Here is a 13474-nt window from a genome sequence, read left to right as displayed (position 1 = left end):
TTATGGATGAAGGCACTTGAAACCGACATTCACATTCTCAATACAGTACCAAGCAAGTCGGTGCCCAAAACACCGTACGAGCTATGGACAGGAAGGGTGCCCTCCCTACAACACTTCAGTGTGTGGGGGTGCCCTGCTGAGGCCAAAATGTTTAACCCAAACATTGCAAAGTTAGATCCCAAAATAGTGAGTTGCCACTTCATTGGCTATACAGACAGATCAAAGGGTTTTCGTTTCTACTGCCCAGATAGATATACAAAGTTTGTAGAAACGAGACATGCAGTCTTCTTAGAGGAAGAAATGATGAGGGGGAGCTTGGTAGCTCGGGAAATTGATCTTGAGGAGAAGAGGGTGCATGCACCTAATCCGATGATTCACGAGCCTTTTTTCTCACTACCAGTTGCAACTCCATCCATGACAACTATGGGAGTAGACCCGGAACCTGTCCGACAGGAGCCGACTGAACCAGTTGTTGAGCATGAAAGGGAGGTGCAGCAGCAAATTTTAGAAGAAGTGCCAGAAGTTGAGGCACAAAATGTGCCAGAAACTGAGGCCCTTAGAAGGTCTACAAGACCATGAAAGTCAGCTATTTCTACTGACTTTAAAGTTTATAACACAGAAATGGTTCATATGGAAAAAGATCCCACCTCATATGAAGAAGCCATGAGAAGCCCTCATTCATTGAAGTGGATGAAGGCAATGGAAGACGAGATGAAATCGATGAGTTCCAAAGATGTTTGGGACTTAGAGGAAATTCCTAAAGGAGCCAAAACAGTAGGCTGTAAATGGGTCTACAAAATTAAGTATGACTCTAAAGGGAATATAGAAATGTATAAAGCACGACTCGTGGCAAAAGGATTTACACAAAGAGAAGGGATAGATTCCTTCAGAATCATAATGGCATTAGTTGCTCATTTTGATTTAGAGTTACATCAAATGGATGTTAAGACGGCATTTCTGAATGGTGGTTTAAAAGAAAAGGTCCACATGAAAAAACCCAAGGGTTTTATCATGGAAGGCAAGGAAAATATGGGATGCCGCCTGAAGAAATCCATTTATGGATTAAAACAAGCCTCTAGACAGTGGTATCTAAAGTTTAATCAAACGATTAAAAGTTTTGGATTTAAAGAAAATATTGAGGATAATTGCATTTATGCAAAGTTTAAAAATGGGAAATATATTTTCCTAATCTTGTATGTGGATAATATCCTGCTTGCTAGCAGTGATGTTAGTCTGCTATAAGAAACAAAGAAATTCTTATCCTCAAATTTTGACATAACAGATCTTGGTTAAGCATCATATGTTTTGGGCATAGAAATTCACCGAGATAGGAACAATGGAGTCTTAGAACAATGGAGCATATTTAGAAAAGATTCTTAAAAAGTATAATATGCATGCGAGTAAAGCCACGCCTGCTCCTATAGTTAAGGGCGATAGTTTTGGGAAATTCCAATGCCCCAAGAACCAGTACGAGATCGATCAAATGAAAGAAGTACCATATGCTTCGGCAGTTGGCAGCTTACAGTATGCACAAGTGTGCACTCGCCCTGACTTAGCCTTTATCACCGGGGTACTCGGTAGATATCAAGAGAATCCAGGCATAGAGCACTGGAAGATGGTAAAGAAAGCATTGCGTTATGCGCAAGGCACGAAGGACTACATGCTAATGTACAGGAGAAGTGATTCCCTAGAGATAAAAGGGTATTCAGACACAGATTTTGCGGGGGCAGAGATGATAGAAAATCCACGTCAGGATACGTCTTCACTCTCGCTGGTGGAGCTATTTCGCGGAAAAGCTCCAAACAGTCATTAGTTGCATCATCCATGATGTATGCATAATTCATAGCATACTTCGAAGCCACGGGGCAGGCGATATGGCTAAAGAAATTTGTACCCGACTTGGAAGTGGTAGATTTTATTCACAAACCACTAAAGATATACTGTGACAACCAGTCCGCAGTATCCTATGCTCACAACAACAAGTCGAGTAATGCTGCCAAAACAATAGAGATAAAGTATTTGTTGGACAGGCAGAAGGTAGGTTCACCGGGATGATCTAGCCTACCCCGATCCAAAGGATCTATCATTTAGCAGTAACGTATAAACAATGTGTACTATTTTATCGTATTTGGTTTGCTAGACTTTTATATGAATGAGAACTGGTCGTGTTTTGCATACTTTATTGCGGAGTTCCGCTTGAAGGTACGTCTAGTCTTGAAAATAAGCGTGTTGTACTCCAAGTACTTGCCTAATCAGTTTATCATTTTGTGGCTTTAGTTGAAAGCAAATCATCTTTTTTCATTTGATGGAATTTTTTGTTGAGAGCCAAGCTTGTCTTAGGAAAGTTGCCTCATTGAAATACAGATGTTTGTTATCTTTATCCTGGTTGGTTTGACCTATGTAATGAAATGGATTTTCCAGTAAGTGACTCCTTCCAGTTGATGTGTTTTATACCTTCATAGCAAAAGTCTGTTATTGTATACCTGTGATTTCAATAAACCAGACTGGGCTATTGATGTGTATTGTATAGGTGCTGGTTGGCACAGATCGAAAGTTACTTTCTTGATTTGGAGTTGTGAATTTGGTCATGCACTAGGCCCTGCTCGGCTTGTTCCACAATAGTGGGTGTCTGGGCGATGGAGGTAGTGCTCTAAGCCAGGCTAATGTGTTTCAGCTTAAAAATTAACTAGTACATCTTGTGGTATAGAACAAGTTGGTTCCGTTCAAGATACGATGAGGGCAACATAAATTGATACCGACGCAAGTGCATTTTATTTATTGTAATCTCGGAGAAATTCAGGGAGCTGCAGTATTAATTCATCAGTCTTCCGCAACAGCAAATATCGGGAAGATGTGATATGAACTGAATTTTGCCAAACTTTGTGCCTACACTGCAGATCGTCAAAACGGTCCAGACTAGACACATGAGCTTGTAATTCTCGAAGCAATTTCATTCTTGAGTAGATGATTCTTGGCATGTGCATTCAGCCATCAGGTAGGTAGTCTTGTGCACTCTCATTTTTAGTGGCCTTGCTTGAAAGCAAAGCAAATCTTTTCCTTCGATGACAATCTTTCTGGAAAGCCAAGCCTGTCTACATTGCTTTCATAAAGGTTATTTTTTGCCTGGGTTGTCGACACTGCGAGATCTTGAGATGTTGCTTGTTGAAAGACAAACATTTTTCTGAGCTTACCCGGTTTTATTTGGCCTTCACAATGTAATGATTTTCTGGCAGGTGACTCCTTCCTGCCTTCTTCTAATTGGATCCTGGGATGATGCCTTACCTGCTCCTCAATCTGCATCACAATAGCAACATGAAATATGCTAGATATTTCACGGGATTTGTTGTGCTGGTGTACCCAATGTGCTTTGCCTGTTGTGAGTTATTTCCTAATTTTATTTGCCAGCTTCCCGTCACATTTGGTTGCTTGAGTAGAAGAGTGGATGTGTTTTTATTTGGTGCTTTGCTGCTTTAGTTGCGTAACATCCCTGAATTTTATTTACTCCTTTGTAGCAAAAATCTATTATTGTTTGCATGTGATTTAAACAAAGCAGCTTCCTGAGCAATATATATCGCTTGTAATATCTCCGTGTTTGATGAGTATTGTGTATAGATGCTGGTTGGCACAAGTTCAATGTTGCTTGCTATATTTGGAGTTTTGACTTTGGTCATGTCTTAGGCCATGATCTGCTTGTTGCATAGCACTGGGTGTCTGGGTGAGGGATGTGGTGTTCTAAGCTAGCCTAGCGCGCTTGAGCTTACAAATTAACTAGTACATATTGTGGTATAAAATATGGTGCTGACCAAGATCAAGTGTGCACACGATTAACAAATGCCAATTTGCTCGATTGCATATTATTTCTTGTACAATGAACCAAATCCAGGGAGGTGTTATAATAATTCTTTGAACTTCCATAACAGTGAGCATCAGGATGATTTTACTGGCCCTGAATCACTTGTAATCCTCATCAAAGATTTCTTATTAGTGTAGATTGAAAATGTATTGTCTAAGTGATTTTGATTCCACAATGACAAACCTGACTTCCAATGGATGTCTATATGACTTCAAGATTACATGTCTGGTCTGCAAAATGTAAAATGTCCCGCTCCCCATTTTTTCAGGTGGATTTATTTACTACACCTAGTTCCCATATAATTAGTGCGGCTAGACTAACTATATATGTTAGGCTTTAATTATGTTTCTTTGTTTTTAGTAAAATTAAAGTACCTAGAGTTTCTCTATATATGTTTAGCTTTCATGAATATATTTATTTCTCAAGGGAATTTGTTGGCTAGATGTACTCAATTAAGGTGTTTTGCCTGTTGTGAGGTATTACCTAAATCTATTTGCGAGCCCCTCACCACATTTTGTTGCTTGAGTAGAAGAGTTGATATGTTTTATTTGATGCTTCCCTAATTTAGTTGTGTAACATCCCTGAAATTCATTCACTCCTTCGCAGCAAAAGTCTGTTATTGTATGGCTGATTTAAATAAAGCATAATGTGGTATATATGCTTTGTAATATCTCTGAGTTTTATGTGTATTGTGTATAGGTGCTGGTTAACACAAGTTGAAAGTTACTTGCTGGATTTGGAGTTGTGACTTTGGTCATGCATTAGGCCCTGCCCTCCTTGTTCCATAGGAGTGGGTGCCAGGGTGATGGATGTGGTGCTCTAAGCCAGCCTAACCTGCTTGAGCTTTCAAATTAACTAAGATCATATGTGTACCACATAAATTATTACTGATTTGTGAGTGTGTATTATTAGTTGTAATCTGAACTAAATCAGGGACGTGCATTATTAATTCTTCAGTCTTCCATGACAGCAAGTATCAGGAAGATGTGGTATGAACTGAATTTTGTCAAAATTGGTGCCTACACTTTAAGTCGTCATCGAAACAGTCCAGAGAAGACACATGAGCTTGTCATTTTGGCAGCAATTTTATTCTTGAGTAGATGGTTCTTGGCATGTGGATTCAGCCGTCAGGTAAGAAGTCTTGTTGACTGCCATTTTTCATGACTAAAATATACCAGTAATCTATTTTGTGGCCCCGAATCACTCACCATTCTTAGTAGAGATTTGTTATTAGTGCATTTTTTAATTTTTTTTATCCCTATGGATTTCTAGGGTGGATTTAACAATGACAAGACATCCAGTGAATGGCTATATTACGTCAGGATTACTTTTCCGGTGAGCAAAAAATGTAAAATGTCCTGCACTCCATTTTAAGGTTCCTTTACTTACTTCACATAATTCCCTTTCCTTCTCAAAGGTAAATATTCATTAGTCTGGTTTGGACTCGTGTCCATGTGCTGGTCGAGTTCGTTTAGCGTCTGAGAGGGTTTGCTTGGTAGGTCGTATATACGTGTATAAAAGTATAGTCAGGTTGTAAGAGAAGTAGTGTTTACATCTTCATGGAGATTTCATGGAGTTCTGGTGTCTTCGTACATGGCGAAGTTTAGCTGTAAGCATAAAATGAGTTGTATCAGGAAGATGTGGAGATTTCAAGGATGGGGCGTGAATCTTCTTCTCAAATGCCCATGATGTAAGACTAAAGGACGGCAAGATCAATAGGCTACCCGGTGAGATGTTTTGCATATCTGTGATGAGATATTCAAGAATATTAAAATATGCGCAAAGTCACTTGTTATATGTTGTAATTTATGTAGGTCTCATAAATTAATAACCGAAGGCAAGTTATTCAGTTCTTCTTCTTTTTTTCTCACATTTGAAGGAATCATGATTAATCTTTGAGGTGGCATGTCTCATAAAGAAAAAATAATGTGTGCCGGAAGACACAATATAAATTTAGCATGGCGTGTGTATTTTTCTAGTGATAGACGTTTTATTTGAATAAAAATACTGATATATTTAAAATTTAGCAAAGTTATGTATCCAAGTAGATAAAAATACTACTTCAGTAGAATGAAAATGCTGTAATTTACACCACTTTCTGTTACATCAGCGTAGAAATACCAAGACCGTGGAAATTTACACAACTTAAAATATAAAGAACTATTCATCACCCAGAATGCAGAATAAGTTATTCTTCATCTGAGGTAATCTTATGATCGCTTCATAAATAAATTATGTTTGGAATAAAAATAGTTACATTTATATTGATTCACTATGTAAAATTTGGTATAAGAAAACAAAAATATAGGTTATAAAACCAGAAATATCGCATTTTATGTATGTTTTTACATTCGCAATTTTTATGTAACATAAAATATTTTTACGGCGAGTATATATTTTCTTACGTTCTCTTTTTATGTATGAAATAAGACAAAATTAACGAAAGCTAAAAATACGGTGCATTGATGTCAAAATAGAGAGGGGGTGAAGAATAACTATTGCTCACCTAGGGTAACGAATAGCGCGACCCTATATAGACCCTTAAACTTAGTAAATGATGAGTATAGAAAAATCTGAGTCTAGATGATGGAAATGATTTCAGATAGAATAATAGACCCACTGCTTTTTCTCTGCCCTTGTGTGATGTGGGGCTGACACGTCAGACACCAGGGAGCATGTGGTGTTTTGTTCTCGACGATCATCGGCTTGGGATATGATGGCTTGTCGTCCAATAATTTGGACAGTCTTAGAGGTGTCAAAGGTGATGGAAGTGTCACATTTGGTCCATCCCATGGTTCACATGTTTTACTCTTTTGTGCTCGTGAACCTTTCTGAAAAAATTATGGCCATGAATCAATGGTTCATTGGACTGACTTGCAAGGTGTGCGTCACTGTCCATAGTGTGGTCGCTGATCTTAGGTTCTGACTTGTTGGGGAGGACAACTCAAGTGTCTCTTTAAAATCTTTCAGATTACTCTAGCTTGTTTTTAGTTGTTGAAGACACTAAAATGAATATACAAAAACTCAGTACAAACATGTATATTCAAGGCAAAATCTTACACATCATTAACAATCTGGATAATGGTGATTAGATGTTACTAAATAATAGCATGAGGGCTGCGAAGAACTAATCAGAGTGATGCAAACAATTTATTCCTCATGAAGTACGCACTCATCTGAAGGGGAAACACTGAGTTGCAAATCTAATTGCAACTTTGGCTCTCGCAATTAGTATATTACCCTTGAGCACAAGTACTCCCGGAAGATAGCGATGGTGCTCTGTCAAAATTGCATTGCACTACGAGATGCCTTTAACCGTTGGACTGGAATAGCTGGATGGCCCGTATCAACTTAGGGGTGCCATAAACAAACTCATTGGGTATGTTACTTGTGTCAAGGCCACAGTCACTGAGCTCAAATTTCTAAATAAAATATACACAGCTATCGAAATGCAACATTATGACAGAAATCGACACCACGCTGGACATGACGTCGGAAATGCTTCATTCAGCAAGTTGTGGCCTCACGATTGTTGGATGGTGAGTCCTCACATAGTACTGAAGCTACCTTGTTTTTATGAACCCTATAGCAATTTACTCCTTGTGTGTGTGTGTGCGTGTTAACTGTGAAGCCAATAAAAGACCCACTATTACCCAAATAAAGCTAATAATAGTTTGTTTATCAACTATTACATCAATGAGTTCTTCAGGGTAGATCCCAATCCACAAACGGTTTGGTTTTGTAGTCTCTCTATACCTGCTAGTGCATGTAAAATATTGCCACTTCTCTGTTAAAAAACATAGTACCCTCCGTTTCCTTTTCCAGGTGGACATCCCCTATCTCTGTGACCACATGCTGCTTGCCCTCACCGCCGAGGACCTTCTCGTCCTGCTCCATGATAGCGACCATGTCCGCCTGCTCAACCCCCTCACTCGCCACCTTCTCGTAGACCTCCCACCGGTCACTACACTGCTGCCTCTAGAAGATGACCTTTTGGCGTATGATCTTCTCCGTGAATGGCTATAATACTAGTGGCTCCGGCATTGCCCGTGATGATGCAATAGTGGTGCTCTACTTCACCGAATTCCATGTATTTGGTACGGCCTAGCCCGGCGACGACCACTGGACGTCACTATCTTACCATCCTCACTTGTGGGCGGTAGCACCCATAACGTTCATAGGCCATTTGTACTGCGTCAATCAGGGTCCCCTTATGGTGCTGGAACCGAGCCCACCATGCCTGGATGTGGCTTCTGAACTGCATATGCCCGTTTTCCGTCCAGATAGATAGCATGCACCTCGTGGACAACGGTGGGGTCTGACACAGGGACATCATTCTTAATCAATAGCCTAGGTGGAGGTCGAGCATTGTCCATGCGCATGTATAGGACACTCTTGGTGCCTATCAAGGTTTTCCCCTCCGGATCCATCAAGCCAGATCCATCACGGTAAAACTCGAATTGCTTCCACTAAACTTAGTTCATTCAATTCGCCTTCAGTCATAAAGAAAACAAGGACATAATGTTCCATTACCAAGCATGGTTGTATCGGAAGCAACCCTGCCCCTCTGGTCTGTCCACCTTACCTTCGGGTGCAACACTCCGGTCGACATGCGACTAGATTGTGATATGGCCTCGCATCTTCTTATTCTTTAAGAGTAGACCCATTGCTAATTTGGATGGTCCAGACTACTTGTTATGGCTCGTGTGGAAGGACCCCCATCACTTTGATTGAAAAGGAACCCCCATCTCCACTGCATTAGAGAGGGGCCTTGGTCTATATTGGATTGAGTTGGAAAGCGGTAATCAATCGCAGCATCTGGTGTAAATCTTTTTGGAGAAGGGTAAGCACCTCCATGTCGTAGGGGTAGGTAGGCCAAGAGAAGACCATGGAACTTAGCCTAGATGCTCAAGTCTTCCCCGAGCCACGTCTATTTAGTGTCAGCAAACACATTGTCGCTTAGGTCCTTGGACCCATCTTTCATGAAGCATGGGGAAGCACTCACTTTTGTATCCACGACATTCTTGGTTCTACAGTTAGTCTTGAACCGGGTTTGGGACTTCAGTCTCATTCATCAGCTATGTGTGTCGCGTACTAAGATTGCTCTTCTTGTCGTCGAATCCTAGTCTATCTTTCACCGAGTTTCCTTCACTTGGAATTCAAAGTCCAAAAAAGGAAAGAAAGCGTAATGTGAGTTATCAATGATCAAATGTCTATGGGTGTCATTGAATATCATGGGGTATGAACTTCTAAGGTCATGGCTTGGGGTATTGGACAGGCTGGTCTCCTGGTCGAAGTCATTGCAGTGTGTGCTACGGAAGGCTATTGTCAAAGGTCATTACCTTTCTCTCGTCATCATGCCGACATACACAAGGCTTTCCTTCACAGGTCCCCACGTTGACTTGCCGTCATGGCTACGCCCTTTTCATCAAAGAAACTCTTCTTAAGAAGACCCTTTTGTCCCACAACAAAGCTTCTCTGAGAATCCAACTTCACAGCACCATCGCAAAGGTTTCTTCATCACTCAATTAGTCCAAACACAATGAAATTTTACGAGGATTTTGTTCTGGAACATATGAGACCCTAGAAGCTCCATGGAAGGACCAGAAGAGCTACAAGGGCCCCACAAGCCAGTAGGCGCGCCCTCGAGGGGTAGGGGGAGCCACACTGACTTGTGAGCCCTCGTAGCTTCGTTTGCCCTAATTTTTGGACTATAAATTTTCACATATTCAGAAACCCTCGAGGCGAGACCCGATACAATTTAATCACGACTTCAAAGCCACTGTTCCGAAGCTATCCCTTCTGGAACCCTTTCTGGCACTCTATCATAAGGGAGAATCATTGGGCAGGCCATCTTAGGGGAAAGCTACAACCGTCAAGATGATATATGACTAGTTCCTTAGGGGGAAAAATGCTTCGACCGACTTAGGGAAAGCTACAACCGTCATGATGAAAAGCTTCACCTGTATGAAAAAGGTTCAACCGGCGTGAAAAAAAAAGCTTCCACCGGCCTGAGAAAAATATTCACCCGACGTGTTGATTTTTGCGTGAACGGTGACGTTGAGAGCTGCGGGCGGTGGCATGGTTGTACTATGACGATGGCAGCTAGGTCCTGCAACTACAGAAACGGCGGATGTGCTATAAGGCGGTGGCGATTTGCTACAGGGCAACGTGTCCTGCTGGAACCGGCGAGGTTGGTGCTGTGAGAGTGACCACCGGCGACGAGGGCAGCGATCATCGGTGGGCCAAGCGGGACAGGACGGCCGACGACCTGGCTAGCATCTCGGAGGATCACGACGTGGACACAGTGGAGAGGTGCCATGGATCCTTTCTTTTTTTCTTAACGAAAAGCAATTGGAGAATAGATCGTGTGGCTACAACTACACATATCGTACATGTGTAGTGCGACGGGCCGGCCCTTATCATTGCCCATTTAGCAATCATCGATTTGTGAGAAACAATAAATACCCTTTACAAACCAACATGTGGTCGGATGGTTAGGAGGACATAATATCCTCAACCCATTAGGGTTCATGTCCTGATGCTCGCATTTATTATAAATTTATTTCAGGTCCGTCGATGCGTGTGCAGTGGGAGGAGACGTTCCCGTCGACTACGAGTCGCTCGGAAAGGTGCTCATAGGGATAGATTGTGCATGTTTGCGTTCGTAGGGATGAGTGTATGTGTGTATATATAAGCATTTGTGTCTATACTGCTTTCATAAGGATTTTTCCTTTCTGTTTTTTTTCTAAACAAAGCAGTTAAAGAATAGATTGTGCAGTTAGAACCACACACATCTTACATGGGCGGTAAGACCGGCCGAAATTTCGGCCGGCCTGCCGGCGCCTTTCATTGCCATTTACTAGCAATCATCAACTTTGTGAGAAACAATAAATACTCTCTTCGTTTCCTGGTGTCAATTAATATATGAGACGGATATACATCACCAAAAAACGAGAAAACGTTTTGAAAACGGGACACACTCTAAAGTCTGAACCTATCAATACAGTAGTACTACATCTGAAGGATCCCACTCTCGTTCCGGCTGTTGGATCGGCTCCACCTCCACGCTACCTCCTCCCGGCCAATTGCTGATTCGCCGGCGGCCCCATTGGATTGACCGGCGAATCTCAGCCAGATCCTCATCCCCGTCTCCCTCACCGCCTCTCGGGGCTCGACTGCCTGCCTGCTGCTGCTCCAGCCCCCGTCCGGCAGGCCATCCGAGCTGATGGCCAGATCTCCGGACTGGGCGGGCCTCGACGACGGGCCGGCTGGGCTCATCGCCGACCGCGTCCTCGACTTTGACGTCGCTGATTACGTCCGCCTCCGCGCCGTATGCCGCTCCTGGCGGCGCTGCTCCTCGAATCCGCACGCGCACGGCGTCCTGGACCGCCGGTTCCACCCACGGCGATGGACTATGCTCGCGGAGGAACACGCCGCGCCCAACCGTCGCTCCTTCCTCAACACATCCACTGGCTAGTGCGTCCAGGTGGACATCCCCGAGCTCCGTGACCACAAGCTGCTCGCCATCACGGCCGAGCGCCTCCTCGTCCTGCTCCATGACGGTGACCACGTCCGCCTGCTCAACCCGCTGACCCGTCGCCTCCTCACTGACCTCCCGCCGGTCACGACTTTGCTGCCTCCACAAGGCGACATTTGGCGCTTGCCTTACTCCATCAGTGACATTACTGCATGTGGCTCAAGTGATGATGCAACAGTAGTGCTTTGTTTCAACAAGTTGGGTATTTTTGGCACGGCCAAGCCCGGCGACGACCACTGGTCGTCACTATCCTACCAGGATGATTTGTGGGAGGTAGCACCCATAATGTTCGCAGGTCGCTTCTACTGCGTCAATCAAGGTGCTCTCATGGTGCTGGAGACGAGCCCACCACGGCTGGAGGTGGCTGCTGAGCTGCATATCCGGGATTCCGCCGAGAGAGATACCGAGCACCTCGTGGAAAATGATGGGGTGCTGTTGCTGGTTCACCGCACGCTCTCAGGGACCCGGTATAATTTTAAGCCGAGCTATGACCTGTATCAGGTAGATCTAGAAAAAGGGACAGTATTCTTGGTCAATAGCCTAGGTGCTGGTCGAGCATTGTACATGGCCATGCGTAGGTCACTCTCGGTGCCTATCAAGGCTTTCCCCTCCGGCTCCATCGCCGGTGATACCATCTACCCGAGCTTCGAGTTCCAGGAGAGGTACAACGCCGAGGGTTACCATCTCGCTGATCGAAGCATCACACCTGCTTCCTCCTTCCTAGATGGCATGCTAAAACGACCCCAGACTCTTGTGGACTGCCTTAACTTTAGCATTACCAGCAACTTACGATTGCTTAGTTATTCCTCTTCTTTTTGTATTTGATGATTATCATCTTATTAGCTGTAAGCATGGTTCGCTGATCATTTGCTGCTACTGTTGTGTTGTCGCCTGACGGTTTCTAATCCTTTTTAGATACTGCATTTGCAGTTCCCTGTGCCCGGGATGTTAATGCTTCTGTAAATGCTGAATATTGTGTTCCATTCTAGTAATGGAACAGGGCCCCAAGGTCCTATGCTAAAGAAAATATACCTGGTCAGTGTACATGTCATCGCTAATGCATGTGTGAGGAGCTGATGCATGTGTGTTGATGTTGTGGTTGGTTAATTACCGTGAATGAAGATTACAGGAAACTTTTCCTGGATATAAAGGGTTGTACCTTATATATTATGGTAACTACTATTCTATGCTCCTGGATTCACCAAAAAAATGTTGTATATTCTGAATGATAACCATCGGAGCCAACTGCACCATGGGTCACATAACTTGTCATGCATCTTCTATAAAGTTAGCAAAACGATCACAATAAGCCACGACCAACCCACTCGGACATGGCCATGCATATGTGGCCAATTTTGGTATGAAAACTGACCTCCGCCCCTTTCTTCCTCCTTGCCGGACAAGGTCACAACAGTGGGCGAGCGCGTCGGCAATGAATTTGGTGGTGCACCACTGTGCTCCCACTCGCAGCATCGAACATGCTAGCCTTGCATCACCACCACGCGGGAAAGGAGATGGCCTAGGACGGGAAAGGTGTAAACAACAAAAAATAATTCTTTTATGATACACAAACTTGGTGTCGGCTCAATTGGCTAGCGCATGTGGACTGCCTACCTAAGGTCAGGGTTTGAATACCTGCCTCACTCCACCCCATGCATTAATTTAGTTCTTTGTTTACTTCTTTCTTTCATCGACAGACAAGACTCGCATGGAAGAGAGAACGTGAGATGACGAGGCGACGTTGTTTGCCATGTAGACTGTTTGAACAGTCAACAAACTGTCATGTAAACAAAATACAAAGCTATACGGTGAGCTAGTAGTAGTATAATCATATGAATGTGTATTCAATGACCGTAACGAGGGTATTCTGAAGACCAGTGACCAAAGTGTACTGTCTCCTAAACTTCAGTGACCGCTAGTGTATTTAGCTCTTCTCCAAATAAAAGAAAACCAAGTTTAGAATGCCGGATTTCTTTGCCTTATTACCACTATTCCCCGCCCCCCACGCGTGTGCGCTCTTGCCCTTCAGCTCTCGGTCACGCGCGCCACATGTTGCATGCATGCATTTTTAGAGGCATTAG

At 43.3% G+C, this 13474-nt stretch overlaps 1 pseudogene; it reads left to right on the top strand.

Annotated features, from left to right (window-relative positions):
- The first annotated feature begins 11081 nt into the window (after positions 1-11081).
- LOC147982337 (uncharacterized) lies at positions 11082-12218 on the top strand (annotated as a pseudogene).
- Positions 12219-13474: the final 1256 nt, after the last annotated feature.

The sequence above is a fragment of the Triticum urartu genome, chromosome 3A (assembly GCF_056163025.1).
Source record: "Triticum urartu cultivar PI428250 chromosome 3A, HENAU_Tu73, whole genome shotgun sequence".
Classification (NCBI taxonomy): Eukaryota; Viridiplantae; Streptophyta; class Magnoliopsida; order Poales; family Poaceae; genus Triticum; species Triticum urartu.
The sequence above is the reverse complement of the archived record's forward strand: the minus strand, read 5'-3'. Positions and strand labels throughout refer to the sequence as shown.